Below are 20090 nucleotides of genomic sequence, written 5' to 3' on the forward strand. Positions count from 1 at the left end.
TTCTGATTCATAGACCCGTTCTTTTAAGTGTCTATTAACAAGAAAACTTAATGTTATAATTAAAATCAAACCCTTTGAAATTATTTACAACGGAACCCACACATCAATCAAACACTCACACTATCACAAGTTTTATGCTCACACACATACAGGGCTGCCAACTCATAGATTTTATGAATTCGACCTCATTTTGAAAATAGAATAAAGAATTTAATTTTTCTTATTTTTTCAAATCGTTCCGTGCGTTGTTTTTGTATACGGCGTGTATTTTTTTAATGGTTGTCATAATATAGTAATATTTTTTATTTATTTATTTGTTTTATTGTGTTTTATTTAGATATGTTTATTTTTATTTATGATGATTAAACACAGAAATCTTTATTACATTACTTGGGCTTTTGAAATCGGTTTTGGTAGGTGAGAAGGAAAAATGATTTACCAGTACTTATTAATGTAGCCTCGCAAGGCTTAGGTATAGAGGATTTTCACTAATAAAATAAAGTGTAGAATAAGAATAAGAATTTTATTAATGAGCTTCACAATCATGGTATTATACTATATCACGATTTGTTTAATTTTAGTGTATCGTTAGTCCCCAAACTAGGATAATCCTATATCTTGGGGACTAGAGTTGAGATATCTTGAGTACTTTACTAAGTAGGAGTATTGAGTAAATCTAATTTACAGCGAAATTAAAATTTGTTGACTTAATTGGAACAATAAGTAGTTCATCAAGAAATGGATGAAAACTAAAAAGATTTTAACTTGCAAGTGATTCTTCTGTTGTTACAGGCTTTACCTACATAAATTAATCTATCGGCCTTTAATACCTGATGAATATAATGACGATTATTGTAAGTATTTTAAACTGACACCGATATTTACGAGCAAATCTGTCTCCACACGCATATGGAGTGTATAGCATAGGTATACAAATTTTTTGGAGTTCATCCGTGATCATGGCGCTTGATCATACTTAGACATAAATAAACATGGTGAATATCCCGTCTCAAGTTCTAATGATAGGAATATTGCAAGACCTATTATAGCTAAAAATACCTATAATTGATATATTTAATTGATATATTGATTTAATCGATATATTATAGTACGAGAGTGTCTCATAATTATATATATATTTTTTACTTTTTATGTACTTACATTATACAAAGGTGAACTTAATGCCAATTTGGCATTTTCTTCCAGTCAATATTCAAACTTCCTTTACTCGAAAACTAAAATATTAACTCGAAAATCTCCAAAAAGCTCATCCGAAATTCCCACCCGTGTTCCCAACGACCCTATTTCAAAAAATCTACCATATAATTATGGCGGGGAGACCAAAAAAAATACATTTTCGACGCGGCCATTTTAGTTTGAGAGCTCCGACGCGTCTCAAGTCGGGTTTTAAAAACTTAATTTCTTGTGTCGTTAGCCGGTACTAAATGGATTTCTTAGTAATATACTGGTTTATAGTGCTATGTAGGTCGGTTTGGAGATTTTTCGAAGAATTTGTTAAGGTGATATGTCGGTATTTTAGGTTAAATGTAGGTTGTCGTGATAGGGACAATGTTTGATGAGGTTTTTGGGTCTTTTAACCCCCAAAAGACCGGTAACGCACTTGTAACGCTTCTAGTGACCATAAGCGGCGGCGATTGCTTACTATCAGGTGATCCGTCCGTTTGTTTACCGGCTTATACCATATGCAAAAAAAATAGATGTTTTTAGAGATCCGGTTAGTCTTAGTTTTGTTGAATTTCTATCATTAATCTAAATCTTGATTTATCAAAATTTTGGATTGATCGATATATTTATTTCGGTTCATAGAAAAAAAAAACATTCTCAAATCAGTATCTAGACAGGTGCTACCAAAATAACTAAACAAAAAAATCTAATCCTTAAAACAAATGAAATAGGTACCAAATGAGTTTGGTTTATCTATTAAAAATACATAAAACTTGAGATTTTAATCTTCTTACGGCGTATTAAGGGATCTTGCCCACTCTATCTTGGTTGGGCAATTAATATTGTGTGTTTCGGGTGCTTTTTTTTAGAAAAAAAAGAAACTAACTCAACGCCATCTGCCGTCTGTCGAGTTTTAGAGAAAAAAAACTTAATAACAACCAACATTTTTTGGGATATAAGGATTTTCTTAATCGTCATGTGTTTGTGTACAGCGTGTTGTTTCTTTAATATCGTTTTAAAATAAAATAAGTTTATTTTATACTACAACAACGTCACGCCTTTTATCCCCGAAGGGGTAGGCAGAGGTGCACATTTTTTGGTTCAAATTTCACAATTTGTGTTATAAGTCCCATGTAATAAGGGGTTAGCCTATTGCTATATAATGGACACAATTCCAGTCCGTGCTACTACTGAGAAATATTCGAAAAACCGATAAAAGCCCAGTAATACTTTGCCCGACCCGGGAATCGGACCATAGGGAGTACGGTTAACACGGAATAATATTTGGTGGTGCATACAAAAGAGTATTTAAATGATTCCATGTCGTAATCGAAAACATAGAAATTTTAACCAATAAACTAAAACAATAAAATATTTCTCCTCGCCTTTTACATAAGTAAGTACGAGTTGCACAATAGTAAATAACAAAAGAAAATTGCATTGATTTGTAACATACGTAGGTCCACAGAAAATTATTTACCTATGATTGTATGTTAAAAGGAATAATGTACTGTATTGAAAGGAGGGTAGGGAGGCCTTTGCCCTGCAGTTTATTTTCAGCAATAAAATAATAAATAATGATTGTATGAAATTGAAACACCTACAGCAATGGATTGCTCAATAGGCAATGGAAATGCGTATTGAGTAATTTCACAATATACGAGTATTATAGGTGGTTGTGGTTTAGATTTAGTACATATAATATGTATGTATATCTGCAACTATACTACATAACTAAATGTCCTACATATCGATTCCCGGGTCGGGCAAAGTATTATGGGCTTTTATTCGGTATTTCGAATATTTTTAAGTAGTAGCACGGATTCTGGAATTGTGTCCAGTATAATGGCAATAGGCTCACGCCCCTATTACATGGGACCTATTACACAAGCGATGAAAAGTTCATTGTATAGCGACATTACGTGTCGTAATGTGCACTTCTGCCTACCCCGTTTAATAAAGCGAGAAATAAGTAAATTATGAAAATAACTAAATAATAATTATTATTATAACTAAATACCTACTTACAACTTAAAAATAACTTAAATAAATAAGATATATTCGTGTGACCACTCGACCAATTGATATTTTAAAATATCTCCTCTCAATTCATTTTAGAATCCCCCTATACACAACAAAGCAATCATCCCCAAATGACACTACCGACTGCGCCGTAAAACCCAAAGACCTATGTTTCAAAACTTTTGGTTAATTAAAAAAAAAACTCGAAACAACATGGCGTCCGTTGCGTTCCATATTCGAAAACAGAAAAAAAAGTTAAATCACTCGGCGGGAAAAGAGCCACTAATTTCATGCACTCATGCCGCGTTCGATTTTCAAAACGATGTCAGAGAGAGATGGTGATATAAGTTAGAGAGGGACACAGATATTAATAATGTTTTAATCGAGTCATATATTTTTCGACGTAGTTTTACTTTTGAATTTAAATAAGATTTTGTTTTGTTATTATTTCATGTTTTCGAATAATATTTTCTTTTATTGTAATATGTTTACGATCGGCATGTGATAATTATTTTAAACAAGCCTTTTGTAACGGTTTTGGTTGGGTTTTGTAAACTATATATTTGATGTTTGGGCGGATACATTATGTCATATCCACTTCGCTCTTCTAGTTAAGTATGCTATGAATCCCATAAAGCTTCATGTTATTAGGTATACGTTGGGCGCAATTCCAGGTCCTGCGTATAAGCTGCGGACTACCTAGCGAGTTTACCGGGGCTCCGGCTCGAAAATCTGGAGTAGGAACGGGGTGGTTTTTAGTCAGTAAGAGTCTGACACTCCCTCTCGCCTGGCTTAAGGTAGGAGAAGCCAATGCATGATTTTTAACGGGTATAGCAGTGACCAGTTTGGAAACAAGTAAAAAAATCCACATAACAAATTATCCGGACTCGGCAGTCAAACCCGGGACACCTTTCTCGACAGTCACACTTGCGATCACATGACGAGTAAGATAGTCATCGAATAATAATTTTTACAAATAATACATAAACCGTCCTTAGTCTTAGGATAACAAATCTACAATATTTCATCAGAATCGGTTCAACAGTTTAGGAATTGAAACACTCAAACATACACTCACATTGACAATATTAAATATGGAGGATATTTTAATACGTTTTCGGTATCAAAGTTAAAAGGTTTGTTTAATAAAATATTGTAATGTGTAGCGTGCATCTCTAGCTAATGGCACCCGTGGATTCTGCGTGCAATCTTAGGAATTGGGTAGTATCCTCGGTCAAAAATAAATTATTACAACGTTTCAATACAATAAAATATTCAGAAGTAATCACACTCTCATTCATTACTTAAGTTTCGATTTTTTCTTGCATAATTTCTAGAAATAAGTCTGCTATTTGACGTAAAAATCTGGTGATGTCAATAGAGTATTTCATAGAAAACATCGTTTTTGACGTTTCGAAAAAAGTATTGCATTTGACTAGTAGGAAACTAGCGTATTGAAAGATACGAGATGAAATCTTATTTTATTAACGTGAGTCCTTTAATCCCCAAAAGACGATACTCCTTTAATCCCTGGCGATTGTCGCACTGCTACTAATGCGCAGGTTAGTATAAGATATTTTTTAGAGAATAGACTACACGGTTCTCGCGTTGGCTGGGCAACCAGCTAATGCGCAACGTGTAGCGGGTTCGTTCCCGACCTATTTTCATAGCAGATTTTTCATATGAAGGTGTTAAAAATAAAGTATGCCATATTTTTTTTAATAGGTCTTGTTGTGACGTGGAGTAATTTTGTATGTCCTGTAATATTTGTAATCCTTCTTCTTCATATACTGGACTGGACTTTAATAGAGACTATGTATGACCTCTGAGTTTGTTTCGGCATTTCTTCTCAGAGTAGTCGGATAGGAAATGCCGGCCTCATTATAAATATTGACTATTTTATAATGAGGCCGGATTATTTAATATTGGCCTATTTGAAATATTGACGTGTAAAAGTGTTATTTTATAACCTATTTACAGACATAAATATCATTTATCATTATAGGAAAACCAACTAAGGTATTATAATCAATAATCAATCATATCCTCAATTGACACTAAGCAACAGTCACCTTACTTTTAACATATAATTATGAACATAATAACTAATTACTATAAGTATATATGTACATAATATCACGTATACAGTGTGTAACAAAATACCCATATACAATTATACATCAAGAAGCGCTGATGAATACAGGTTGAATAGAATCTCTAAACGAAGTCTCAGCTTAAAATACGTTTAAAAAAAAAATACCAAATACTTGGTGTCGCGTGGTTCCTGATTTTATTTATAATTCATACAAACGTGTCACAACACTACAGGGATCACTTGCTAGTATTACGATAAATTACGAAATTACGAAACATTTCTTCTGTAAATCTGATTGCCTAGTACCTGTCTACCTAATCATGATTCGCGCGGCGGCGGCGCGTGCATCAGTATTGGAAAAAATCATTACTTGATACCATGAAAACATTTTAAAAAACCCTTCTCGTATCGTTTGTTATGTCAAAGTCAAAGTCAAAATTATTTATTTCAAATAGACCAGGAAGGCACTTTTGAACGTCAAAGCAAATATAAATACCAATATTAATAACGTCTGTCTGTCGGTCAGTCCTCTAGTTGCAGCTAGCAAGAAACTGAATATAATAGCAAGAAACTCCATAGGTTACCTTTTTCAATCAGATTCACAATACAATTCTTGGTTACATTGTTTCGATTGCTTCAATTATTATGTGAGAATAATGTAAAACTAATATTCAGTCAAAGTGAATGAAATGAAATATGTTATTTAGAAACCGTGCAATTGGGTAGTTTCCTAGGTCAAAAATAAATTATTTTGATATTTCAATATAATAAAATATCCCAAAATAATCGTATTTTCATTCATTAATTTGACGATATACTTATTTATTTAATTTTTCTTGCTATTTTTTGCGTAATAAGTATGCTATTTGAGGCAAAAAAAATTTGACGTCATAATTTGCAATTTCTTACAAAATTCATATAAAGGTATAGTTTTTGACATTTCGATAAAAGTATTGAATTTGACTAGTAGGATAATACCTTATTGATATGTATACCCCCTTTTTGTTACACGTTGTATATGAGAAATCATGTAAACACCGCGTCGTCAGTGGGGTATAATATCGGAAATTGTAATGATAACCATTAGAGGCGCGCCCAGTAAGCTGATGGAAATAGATTAAGAAAAATGTTCCACAGATTATAGAATGTGAGACCGCCATTTTGGGGGGTGAGGTGGGGTGACTATGATTTTTTTTTTGTTATTAGACTTATAATTTTATTATAACTTTCCTGAGACAAACTAAATTGATTATTATTATTATGTTGTCGGCTTACTCACCTAACTGTTTGACGAGGAACTTGACTAATTTCAAGCCATGCTAGAGGCTCATATTCATGAGCAGCATTTCTCGACGACACGACGCGGCGATTGTCGCGCTGATACTAGTCGAGTTCCTCGTGGTTTATCGAAAATTTTTCAGTAGTAGCACGGAGTCTGGAATTGTGTCTAGTATATGGCAATATGCTCGCCCTATTACATGCGACTTATATCACAAATGGTGAAAAGTTGGTGTACATTGCACCTCTGCTCTGCGGGGATAAAAGGCGTGACGTTGCAATTTTTTTTTAACTAGGTAATTATTTGTCTATGTCCTATGTTTGTAAAGTAACGTAATGCCTTTTATCCCCGAAGGGGTAGGCAGAGGCGCACATTACGCCATGTGAAGCCACTATACGATGTACACCCACTTTTCACCATTAATTGTGTTATAAGTCCCAGGTGTGACCCTTGTAAGTTGGTTTTCACCCAAAACTGAGACATTTAATTTTATTTATATCTAAACAGAACCCAAAAAATCTGTTTGTCTGTTCTGGCAAATCTCTGAAATGGCTGTACCGATTTTGACGGGACTTTTATTGGCAATTAGCTGATGTACTAAGGAGTAACTTAGGCTACTTTTGTTTTAGAAAATGAAGTCACGAATTCTTTAATACAAGCGACCGAAGCTGCGGGCATCAAATAGTAAATAAATACGGTTCTATCATAATAAGGATAAATTAATATAGCCTTGTTATATCTAACAACTAAATCATAAGTATATTAGGACAGTCTCTCATCACAAACATAGCACGGTCCCCCTACATGGGAGAAGCCAGGTGTGTCCACAATGGTATACTAATACACCGCCCCGGTGCCACTCGCTTTGTGGCCCGTTATTTATGAGTGGGCGAATCTTTGCTATGTAATATGTATGTTTGTATGTATGTATAATAAATGGGTAGATGTTATTTTTGTCAGATTGAGAGTGCAAATAAATACTTTTGACGTCATCAGAGTTTTACGTCAAATAGCCAGATTTTTTTCTAAATGGAATTAGCTAGCTAAATCTGCACTTTAAAAGAGACTATGACCTCTGAGTTTGTTTCGGCATTTCTTCTCAGAGTAGTCCGATAGGAAATGCCGGCCTCATCTAGCTATTTAAGAGATTGACGTGTAAAAGAGTTACATTGTAACCTATTTGCAAAAATAAATATCATTTATCATTAATTTATCAAATCGAAAATTAAGTAGATCATGAAACCTATGAATTATAGTGTGTGTTTATCCACAAAGGGGTAGGCAGAGGTATACATTACTGCACGTAATGCCACTGCACAATGTGTAATATTCACTTTTCACCATTTCTGTTATAAGTCCCATGTAATAGGGGGTGAGCCTATTGATATATACTGGGCACAATTCCAGACTCCGTGCTACTAATGAGTATTTTTTCGCAAATCCGATAAAAGCCCAAAATCAAAAACATTTATTTCAATAATCCTAAATTAGGCACTTTTGGAACGTCAAATTGAATTGTCCGTCAGTAAAGCAAGGCGCTCGTTCCAAAGTGTAGCTTCGAATGGAGAAGAACGAGTAAGAAATTCCATCGGTACTCTTTACTAGAAATACTTTGCCCGACCCGGGAATTGAACCTGAGACCGCACTTGCGACCACTCTACCAACGAGGCCATGTGACTACGATATGAGTTTTTAAACTGACATGGTCAACTTAAATGTATTTACCATGTTTATTAGTTTTTGTTCATCCGTGATTATGGCGCTTGCAACAGTGCCGAAATATCGGAAACTCATAGACATAAATAAACATGGTAAATATCCCGTTTTTAAGTTCTAATGATATTACATACATATAACTAAGGTCTATAATAATTATTATTATGTTATCAGCTTACTCACGTAACTGTTCTACTCGTGTATCGCGTTAGGTGTATCGCGGAATGCTGCTCATAAATATAAGCCTCTAGCATGGCTTGAAACTAGTTGAGTTCCTCGTCAAACAACTACGTGAGTAAGCCGATAACATAATAATTAATTTAGTATGTCTTACGAAAGTTATAATAAAATTAAGGTTTATATGATTAGTATTTCAGCGGTTTACACAAGGTTACATAGTTCCAGTAACTCGCGATAGTTCTGTCCGATAGTAAGTCGGTAACGAGCGGACTATGAACCAATTCACTCCGGCCAGAGGCGGATTTAGAGCCGTAAGGAAGGAAATTTATTATTAGTAAGTAATAGTAGGTTTGGATTTTTTGACTGGGATAACTTTGATCCAAATCCCATATCAACGCGTTAGTTTTTCATTTGACTAAAAGTTTGGGTCAAAATAACCCTATATAGTCAAGCAACCCCGGAGCTGCTGACGGGTTTATCGTGGCTCCGGCTCGAAAGGAACCGGGTTGTTAAAAACCACCAGGTCAGTAAGACCCAAAAGAATATGGCGGGACGAACTTGACATCTAAAATCTAAAAGCTTTAAACAGAGAGGAGTGGAAGGAGGTTAGGGAGGCCTTTGCCCTGCAGTGGGACGATCATGGCTGAAATCTAAAATCTAAGAGTCTGACACTCCCTCTCGCCTCGCCTAAAGCGGGAAAACTCATTCAGTCAGCCAGTCCCCCAAAAAAGCTGTTAAAAAGGTTGAGTGAAAATAATGTTTCGTTAATCCAAATCCGTCTCTGCTACCACTAACAAGCCCGAAATAAGGCAACCTTTACAATGAAAACCTCACGCGAAAATATAAAACAAAACTAAACAACCCAACCACCTTTCATTCACAAACTAAACCCACCTTTAATGCGTACAAAATAAAGCTCAATCTCAAATTTCGTGAAAAAGAACTTAAGACATTTTAATTTTCTATCTAAAACATCTTACAACATTACAATGACAAAGAAAACTCGCCTTTAACAGTTAAGAAATAAAGTTCATTATTCTATTTCATTAAGCAGAGTTAGGACGTTTCATATTGGTAAGTTTACATTTCGAACGATATTTGAATTTTGAACAAAAGAAATAGATTTTGGTTTGAATTCACGTCATTTTGGCTTTGAGCTGTTAGAGTTTGTGTGTAAATGCGATTTTGCGACTTAATTAGGTTAATTTAAAATTTATTTTCGGTTAAATCGTAGCTATAGCGTATAGCCTGCCCGGAGCTGCGGACTACCTAGCGAGTTACCGGGGCTCCGGCTTGAAAAGCAGGAGAAGGAACGGGGTGGTTTTTAGTCAGTAAGAGTCTGACACTCCCTCTCGGCTCACCCAAGGCGGGAGAAGTAATTGAATGAAATCCCCCCTTAAAAAAGTGTATAGCCATAAGTGTAATGCTGATTTTCAAATCAGCATTTTTCATATGCTTTTCCATATGTATTGTCCAACTAGCGACCCGCCCCAACTTCGCATGGGCGCAATGGTAATATATTATGCACGTATTATACATATAAACCTTCCTCTTGAATCACTCTATATATTGAAAAAACCGCATCAAAATCCGTTGCGTAGTTTTAAAGATTTAAGCATACAAAGGGAAATAGGAACAGAGAAAGCGACTTTGTTTTATACTATGTAGTGATTGATTAAAATAGTCATGATAATAAAATGTTTTTAACCCGTGTTTTTTCTTATAATGCACGCTATCTCGCATTATTTCATGAAACAAAAGACAGAAGAGTGGTATTTGATGCGATCAAATGTAGGTAAGTTTCTTTGAGATTTGTTTCCAAAAACTTCTGTGATTACACAAGTGACGAAACAGTGCCTTTCCACCTAAACCTCTGTCTATCAATTCACCCCACATACATTCCCGCTTCAATTCCAAAACACACAATAATTTATTCATATCGACCCAAGAAACGCACCCGCGACTAAAACTCGCGACTAATCGCACGTGTAAACAAACCCCTAATACATTTTGTTAATTCTATTACGCGTACTAGCTTGCCCCGCGGTTTCGCTTTCGTAGTATGTACATATTATAAAATGTTTGTCTCGAGTTGCTCCTGTACCGTTCCTGTAGAATTATAAGCTTAAGGTTACTCCTTGAAAAATCAGCTTTCTATTAGTAGGTAAATAATAGGGATGGTTGGTTGGATGGTAAATTTGAGTTAATTTAAGTGCGGGAGAACTGGGAGAGCCATGCTTCGGCTCGAGCGGAGTGATATCACGGCCTCACAGAAAACAGACGTCAAACCACGCTTGCGTTGGGTGAATTCCGGAGGCCCAATCCCAATCCCCAATTTCCCAACAGCCCTTAAATTCCTATTCCCTAAAAGGCCGACAACGTACTTGTAACGCCCCTGATGTTTCTGGTGGCCATGGGCGGCAGCGGCATCTGTCTGCTCGTTTACCGGCTTATAATATGAAAAATATATCCAAAATATCAATCAAAATTCGGTCCAATTTCATTTAAATATTTTTAGATATTAAACTACATGCACTGAAAAATTTCAATTAATTAATAATTCAATAATTTTTCAAATCACTTCAGTAATTATAAACACACAAACAATGAAATCTGTATATTTACAATATTCATTATAGAAAACTCACTGGTTCCAAAATGGGTGACACGCGGAGCGCGGGAAATTTGACAACTGTCGGTACGCCATGTTAGATAAATAGTCTATGGTTTATGGTTCGTGTTGACGTTTACAATTCCGATTTATTATTATTTATCGTTTATATAGTAAAATGGCTATAGGCTAGTTTCCTACTAGTTAAATTCTATAAACTTTGTATGAAATACTCTATTATGACGTCATCAGATTTTTACGTCAAATAGCAGACTTTTTCTAGAAATTTAGCTAGAAAAAATCGAAAATTAAGCAGTTCATCTATGAATGAGAGTGTGATTATTTTTGAATATTTTATTGTATTGAAAAGTTGTAATAATTTATTTTTGACCGAGGATACTACCCAATTGGTTTGTGCTCTTTCTTTAATTGTCTGTTTAAGTTACAATTGATGATAGAAGCAGTCTTATAAACGCTTTAAGAAACAGAGAGTAAAGTTCCCTAAGAAAAGGAGGATCCTCCGACCAGGCGAGGTGATCGTGCCTGGCGGGCTTTCTGTCCAACTGTTGTTCGTTGGGATTTTCTATCCATATTTATTCGCATGTAAACTTCATAATGTGCGATGTAGGATTTATGACGATTCTCCGGTCGAGCCGGAAAAAGTCACGATAGAAATCAAATATCAGAATCATATTTCATTCAAATTAGCCTCTAAAGTCTAACGCAACACCTATCCAGCCTATAACACGAATCCATCAGTAAATAACAGCTAACCTCAAAACATAATCATTCTCAAACAATTTAATTACACCACCAATAGAAAGCGTGATCATTAACACTAAAAAAATAACCTTAAAACGTCAACAGCAGAGCGAGATAGCGCTATACACAACACATAACGCCATCCCTTTCTACAACTGTCAAATCTGACAGCTCGATAGGATCGTGAGTGGTTTTTTTAATCTGTATGCGCGCGTCTGTCATTCAGTTTTGACAGATGTATGTGTGAATGATTAGGTGGTGTTCACACGTAGAGGTATTTGATTTTGTGATTACGTGATGTGATGTGATGTGATGTGATGATGTTTCTTTTATAATTTATTTAAATGACATCTTATGTATTTTGAAAGTGATTAACTGTCATCGTCTTATTAAAGTATGGTTTATGAATGATTAGAGCCCATGTTATGATACTTTTTACCAGATACGTTGTGAGAGCCATGTTTTATAGGCATTCCAATAAACTACCGATCGGTAAATTTGCTTACGAGCCGTAGAATTTTGACATAAGCTCCATACAAAATGTATCAAAATTCTACGGCTCTAGGCACATCTACCGATCCGTAGTTTATTGGAATGCGCCGATAGTCTATTCCTATACTCTGGGTAAAACTTCATGTTTCTGAAATTAGAATTTATAAACCTAAAAAAAAAAACAAAAATGCCTTTGGAAGACCCCGAAATGGAACCCGAGGTCATCATCATCATTAAGAGCCTATAAGTGGCCACTGCTGACCAAAGGCCTCTGTTTACATGGGTGATTGGCCGGCTCGACCGGAGTGATACCACGGCCTCACATAAAAACCGACGTGGAAGAAGGTTTGAGTATTAATGCTAACATTGATTGAATTAGATATTTTCAGTCAAGGTTTCCTCGCGATGCGCTCGTTTGCCGGCTTATACCATAAAATAAGAAGTGAATACCTATTACTATTATAATATATGCAAAATGTTTGCTTAACTCTTTGCTGCAAAAAAACCATGACACTTCGTGTGTATTTACCACATACATCGAACTACCTACCTGAACAAATTAAACATCATTTCAGTTTTCACAGTCAATAATTAACTGCATTATTAAAACGTGTAATTTTCCGCTGAAACTATACAGTTTTCAGAACTGAATATAATGATATATTGTTTACTGAATCAGCGAGGATAATGTGTGGAAAACTATAGGTTTAGCTTATGTCTACCTATTGGTAAATAGGCAGTTTAACTTAATGATACATAAAAGGTTGCTTTTCCACCAGAGATGTGCTATGCTACGTTACTGTGGATGCGTTTGGCTTCTACCAATCATATTCATTGGCACACATAACTTAGCACTGGTGGAAACGGACTCAACTAAGTTATGTTTTTTATATGGAAAGATGCGTGCTATGGATGGCTTCCCTACTATCGATACATCGCATACTTAAGCTACGCATCATTTCTCACACAGCTACATAGCTTAGTATCAGTGGAAACGGTCACATAGTTTCATAGCTTAGCTATTATATCTTCGTAGCATAGTTACATAGCACATCTCTGGTGGAAAAGCACCCTAAGTCGATATAGCGTTGTATTGTCTTTTGGTAGAGTGACCATGATATTTTGCAAGACAAAAAGAGTGTTTTTTTTTAAAAAGCCTTGTAGGCGGCAGAAGGTTGGTTAGAGATCGCAGTTTGCAAGGATTTGATACATCAGAGAGTGCTGCTACCAGTTAGCAGCACTCTCTGTCAAATGTATAGTCTCTTTTTTGAACGGCTCTAAAAATAACCGCGGTAAAAGTAGTGGTGAGAGTGTTTGTGGCCCTTCCCAATCCCCGATTCCCCAACAACCCTCAAAAGGCCGGCAACGCACTTGTAACGCTTTTGGTGTTTCGGGTGTCCATGGGCGGCGGCGATTGCTTACAATCAGGTGATCCGTCTGCTCATTTACCGGTTTATACCATAAAAAGGTACTTTCTAAATTAGAGGGACTATCTTAGGAAACTAGAAAGATCTATACATTGTATAAAACATTTTGTAACTTTTCCCAACGTGGTCAAACATGTAATAGCATATTTGATTATGAATAAAAGAAATCCTTGTAGACTCATATGCACCCTACCAAGACATCGTCAATACAACTTCATTATTTATAATTCTATGTCTTGTCACAATACCTACTTAGTTATACATGCAAAATTATTGTTTATGTTTGTTTTAGCGAATTAAACATACAATAGACATAGGTAAATATGTCAACTAGTCAACAAGGATGTAGCGAGGTTAACTTTGCAGGCAACACAAGTCAATATGACCACTTTTCGGGAATAGGGGCAAACAAGAAAATAGGTTATCTATAAAGTGCGTAATCTAACCTAAAAAAGGGCGCCTATAAATCACCAACCCGCATTAAGCAAGCGTGGTGATTAATGCTTAAACCTTCTCCGTGAAGAGGCCTTTGGTCAGCAGTGGCCACTTATAAGCTGATTATATAAAAGGGCGGTTGGGCCTCTATGCCAAATTCATTGCAAGTATTATTTTACACCGGCTTACTGTGAGGCCGTGGTATAACTCCAATTAAGCCGGCCCATTCGTCATGTGATGAGAGAGCAAGTTTGACTGCACGGTTAGCGCAACTGGCTGCCGTGCAACGTGTAGCGGGTTCGATTCCCGCACGGAGCAACTCTTTGTGTGATCCACAAATTGTTGTTTCGGGTCTGGGTGTCATGTGCATGTGAACTTGTATGATTGTAAACGCACCCACGACACAGGAGAAAATCCTAATGTGGGGCAACGTTTTTTTTAAAAAAAAAAGGCGGTTGGGCTTCCGTGCCAAATTCATCGTAAGTATTATTTTACACCGGCTTACTGTAAGCCCATTCGTCATGTGATGAGAGAGCAAGTCAACTTGATGGTAGCGAGGTTGACTGTCCACAAAGTTAGGTATCAGGACATGTCTCTATTTGCATAATACTTTTCATAAAGTTTCGAAGAAATTATACTGTTTGTAAGTGAGGTGAATAAGGTAGCGTTTTCAATGATGAGAAGAGCGGATATATGGGGTGAAGCGAAGAAGATATTTCGTCACCCAGTAACTCCCGAGGAGGTAAGTCTGGTATCGTCCATTTTGGGTATTGGGCCTCCGGTCACCTACACATCTAGGTTGTATGTTGTATGTGAAGCCTTTCTCTTAAACCGGAGGTTGTCAGTTTGACCTGTATGTATACATATATGTATGTTAAAAAAACATAACAACAATATGTTAACAACAAAAACAACAATATGTTACAAAAAAGGGAGGTTGTCAGTTTGACCTGTATGTATACATATATGTATGTTAGTGCGCGATTATCTCGTGTTTGGTAGAACCGATTTTGATGCAGTTTTCAGCAAAGTATCTTTCAGACTAAGAAAAAGGATTTAGGTTGACTTAAAAAATGTAGATCGACACTTAATCTGAAAGCAATTCCCGATTTTTTTAAATAAGTATTTGAAGGGTGATAAGATGACATCAAGCTTTTTTTAACATTTTATAGATATCTAAATTTTTTCACCAATTCCCCGTACTCCCGCTCCGCTCCCGCTCTCTCCCACAACATGACCTCACTGTAACCACATAATAGCTACCTGAATATCGTATGATTGCCAACTAGTTATCAACTTAGTGCTTACCAATTTACTGCCATTACTTAGCTCGCGTTTGTTTGTGTGTTTGTTTATACATATATGTACTGAATATATGAATGAATGATGAAATGTTTCTTTGAACAAATTGTTATGAAGTTTGTATATATTGCATTCCATATTAATTGTTGTGTTTATGAAAAGAAATAAAGAAAGTTTTGTTTATATTGTAGGCGAAACAAGAAAATAATTAAATAAAATAACAAGTAATTAACACGGTGCAAAAATGCCGTGTTCCAAGCACGATGGCTTGGTGTTCGCCAATGTCCATGGACAACCGCTAACACCAGCGGAGCTATGCGTAGGCGTCTCTGTCGCTCTCCCTCAAAAGGCTGATAATGCACTAGTAACGCCTCTGTTTTTTATGGTATAAGCCGGTTTACACCCGAAACACCAGGGGCGTTACAAGTCTTTAGTCGGCCTTTTGGGGGTTAGGAATTTAGGTGTTGTTGGGAAATCGGGGATTGGGAGGGAAGGGAGTAGTTGGGCCTCCGGCAATACACCGAAACACAACGCAAGCGTTGTTTCACGTCGGTTTTCTGTGAGGCCGAGTTTTGTTGACCCAAGTTTCTCCTAAAAAGCTAGGAAGCGTAATGTTCAAAGGATTTCCCGTTTTACCTTCTATACATAATCATTTTTAATTTTATCTTACACTTTGCACACAATTTACCCAGAGCTGCGGACTACCTAGCGGGGTTACCGGGGCTCCGGCTCGAAAAGCAGGAGTAGGAACGGGATGGTTTTTAGTCAGTAAGAGTCTGACACTCCTACCCTTTCGCCTTGCCCAAGACGAGAGAAGTCATTGGATGATCCCCCTTAAAATAAAAGCACACAATTTACAATTAATTTATAATAGTCATTAAGTGTTGACGATTTACTTATTTGAGTTTTTTCTATATATTTTTTTGTAACGGTGCAAATGAACTATCTTTGTTTCTTCTTTCATATACAGTAAGATAGTCAGTATGTAAGGATAGTAAGCTATACTGAGTACTTGCTACTGGTACTGGCTGGTGCTCGTGCATGCGATATGGAGCGTTCCAGTCAGTGTGCTGTTGTCTCGTTAAGGCACATGCATTCCCTGAAGAAAGGATACAGTTGCACATTAAATGTGACAAACAGTGAGCAATCACCTTTCGCCACTTACTTATGTTATGAGTCATATAAATAGGAAGGCAAATCTGTATTTTTCTTTCTGCCCAATGGTGCTTTTCCACCAGAAGCCTCGTTTGGCTTCCACCAATAATTTTCATTCGATTCCACCAGTGCTAAGCTATGTGTAGCTTATAAGTTCAACTAAGATATATTTTTCATATGGAAAGATACGTGCTATAAATGTATGGGAATAACTTAAAGTAGGCTGACTGATCCAATAAGCAGCTAAATGGAGCCAAAATAACACCGTATGCCTGTGTGGCAGTGATTGGCTTCAAAAATAAAGCTTAGACTAGCGGTGGACCACGACGGGCTGATTACGATGACTGCCAATTGAGTTGAAACTTTGCTCCACAATAGAATTTCCTCCTGTGTCGTGGGTGCGTATATAAAATACAAGTTCACATACACTTGACATCAACACCCGAAGCAATAGCTGTGGAACACACAAACAATTGCTCCGTGTGGATTCTAACCCACTACACGTTACGCAGCAGCCGGTTGCCCAGCCACCGCGCGAACCATGCAGTAAAATTAGCCCAAAAACACTTAATCACAATTTACAAACAAACAAACATGGATCACTAATAAATATTTCACTCGTTTACACCTACAAACGTTACTTCCTGTAAACAGCGAGACTCCCCCTTAACCGGCGCCTGCGCATATAAACGCCGCGGACCACACACGACGATTTGAAAATAGAAGCCATTCGAACTTCGAACACGACAACAAACCGACACGGTTCTCTTTTATTCTACAATCTCTTTTTGGAGATTCGTGTGAATTTCATAATGGTGATATAATAGAGATTTAAATAAAATTAAATGTGTATCTAAACTTTTGAAATAGGCTAGTTTCCTACTAGTCAAAGTCAATACTTTTATTGAAACTTTAAAAACAATATTTTATATATATTTTTTTTTATGAAAGTGTGTTATGATGTCATCAGATTTTACGTAAAATAGCAGACTTATTTCTAGAAAATTAACTAGCTATGTAAATCATCAAATCTATGAATGAAAGTGTGATTATTTTTGAATATTTTAATGTATTCAAAAGTCGAAATAATTTATTTTTGACTGAAGAAACTACCCAATGCAATATTTTTTTTAACTTTGCCCCACACTAGGATTTTCTCCTGTGTCGTGGGTGCGTTTACAAACATACAATTTCGCATGCACATGACACCCAGACCCGAAACAACAATTTGTGGATCACACAAGGAGTTGCTCCATGCGGGAATCGAACCCGCTACACGTTGCGTGGCAGCCAGTTGCCCAGCCACCGCGCCAACCGTGCAATCATGTCTGTGACAACACAGTCGTTCACAACCAAATCAAATAAAACTTAATTCAAAATTCCTCCCACACGATCAATGTACACAACAAATTATTCACTCGAATCGAAACTATTATAATCGATTACATTATATTCGTCGTACAATCGATTTATTTGCGTACAAAGTCGATAGATTAGTCTTTCTTTATCATAAACTATTGTTTACGTCTAAACTGTGGCTGACATTTTGACAAGTGTAAGGCTGGGTGCAGTTGTAAGCGGGGAAATTGGTAGCGTGAGCGGATGAATTGTTTTATTGCCTTTTTTAAGGTAAATAAGTATACGGATCACCAGATAGGAAGCAATCGCCGCCGCCGATGGACACTCGAAACACCAGAAGCATTACAAGTGAGTCGCTGGCATTTTGGGGGTTAGGAATTTAAGGGTTGTTGGGGAATCAGGGATTCGAAGATCGGGAATGGGGGAATTGGGCCTCCGGGTAACCTCAATCACAGAACGCACGTTGTTTCACGTCGATTTATGTTAATAAAATACACACTAATACTTTAACCAACTTTTGTAATAAGTTAAAGTAAAAGCATTTCATCACCACCATCATCATCATCAGCCTATAAGTGGCCACTGCTGACCAAAATCCTTTTCTCACACGGAGAAGGTTTGAGCATTAATCGCCACGCTTGCTCAAAGCGGATTGGCGATTTCAAACTTATAAGTATTATAAAATTATAAATTATAAGCCCAGGTTTCCTCACGATGTTTTCCTACACCGTTCGTTCAAAATTTTTATTTCAATTAAACCTTTCACAGATACATTTAAAATGCCATAGAAATAAATAAGAAGTCAGTTGTCACTCAGTCAGTCAGAGATCGCTCTCATTGCAACCACACCCTAACTCTTGACACTTGACAGCTATTTAGGCGGGAAGTGACGGCGCGCTCATTAGCCGCCATCTTGCTTTCAATACTCTTTTGTTTCTGTTTACACATTGTCTATACCAGCCACCGGCGCTTGGATTGTGTTCATTTGTATTATTGCAAGCTTATTTTAATAATTTTAATTAGATTTTCTCTTATTTTTTACGTCTACTTATTTGTACTTCATCTGCAAGTGGTTGTGATTTTCATTTGAATAATAGCAAACCCGGCGAACTCCGTTTCGCAACCAATGGGTTTCCCGTTTTCCTGCTTATCTCTTAATTTTTTCCTGAATTTTCTTTGCTATAAACCTCACGGAGCCCGAGACCTTTCCAACGAATGCAAAACCGTGGAAATCGGTTCGTGCGTTCTATGCGTGCGAGTGATGCTTCGGCACGAACCGACTCGACCGGAGTGATACCACGGCCTCACAGAAAACCGACGTGAAACAACGCTTGCGTTGTGTTTCGTTGTGTGAATAAGGTTACCCAATCTTCCCAATCCCCGATTCCCCAACAACCCTTAATTCCTAACCCCCAAAAAGCCAGCAACGCACTTGTAACGCCTCTGGTGTTTCAAGTGTCCATGGGCGGCGGCGATTGCTTACAATCAGGGGCCTTAGTCTGCTATTACAATTGTGTCAGAATGGTCGATCACTGAGCAGTGCGAGAGGGACGGAGCTATGTAGGTTGTATAGCTCCATAAAAAACACACTGGTGTTTGTTTACTTGTCTAGTGTCTAATTAACATAAGTGTAAGTGTTACCCGACACAAGTTGCCGAAAGTTATTGTTTCAGCTACTGACTGACAATAGGGAAGCTAAAGGTGAGATATTGTTAAACGTATGAATTATTTATATTCAAGTTTGTTAAGTTAAACTGTTTTGATAATCAAGTGTGCTCTGGAAGTCGTTGGGTCTCTTTTTCTATGGTATAAGCCGGTAAACGAGAAGACGGATCACCTGATGGTAAGCAATCGCCGCCGGCCATGGACACCCGAAACACCAGAAGCGTTACAAATGCGTTGCTTCATGGTTAAGGGTGCTTGTTCACCAGAGAAATGCTATGCTGGGTTGCTGTGGATGCGTTTGGCTTCCTAATACACACGTAATCATATTCACTGGTACACATAGCTTAGCACTGGTGGAAACTCCTCTCTCTCGCCCTTTGTGTGGCGGGAGGGACTTCGCTAAGC

The 20090-nt window shown here is 36.9% G+C and overlaps 1 protein-coding gene across 1 annotated transcript in view; it reads left to right on the plus strand.

The window, feature by feature from the left end:
- Positions 1 to 19703, plus strand: part of LOC118279989 (aspartate--tRNA ligase, cytoplasmic) — a 169257-nt gene extending 149554 nt beyond the window's left edge. The window contains exon 14 of the mRNA XM_050702621.1: positions 19694 to 19703. The gene's annotated coding sequence lies outside the window, so the exon portion shown is untranslated. The remainder of the gene's footprint in view (positions 1 to 19693) is intronic.
- Positions 19704 to 20090: the final 387 nt, after the last annotated feature.

The sequence above is a fragment of the Spodoptera frugiperda genome, chromosome 22 (genome assembly GCF_023101765.2).
Source record: "Spodoptera frugiperda isolate SF20-4 chromosome 22, AGI-APGP_CSIRO_Sfru_2.0, whole genome shotgun sequence".
Classification (NCBI taxonomy): domain Eukaryota; kingdom Metazoa; phylum Arthropoda; class Insecta; order Lepidoptera; family Noctuidae; genus Spodoptera; species Spodoptera frugiperda.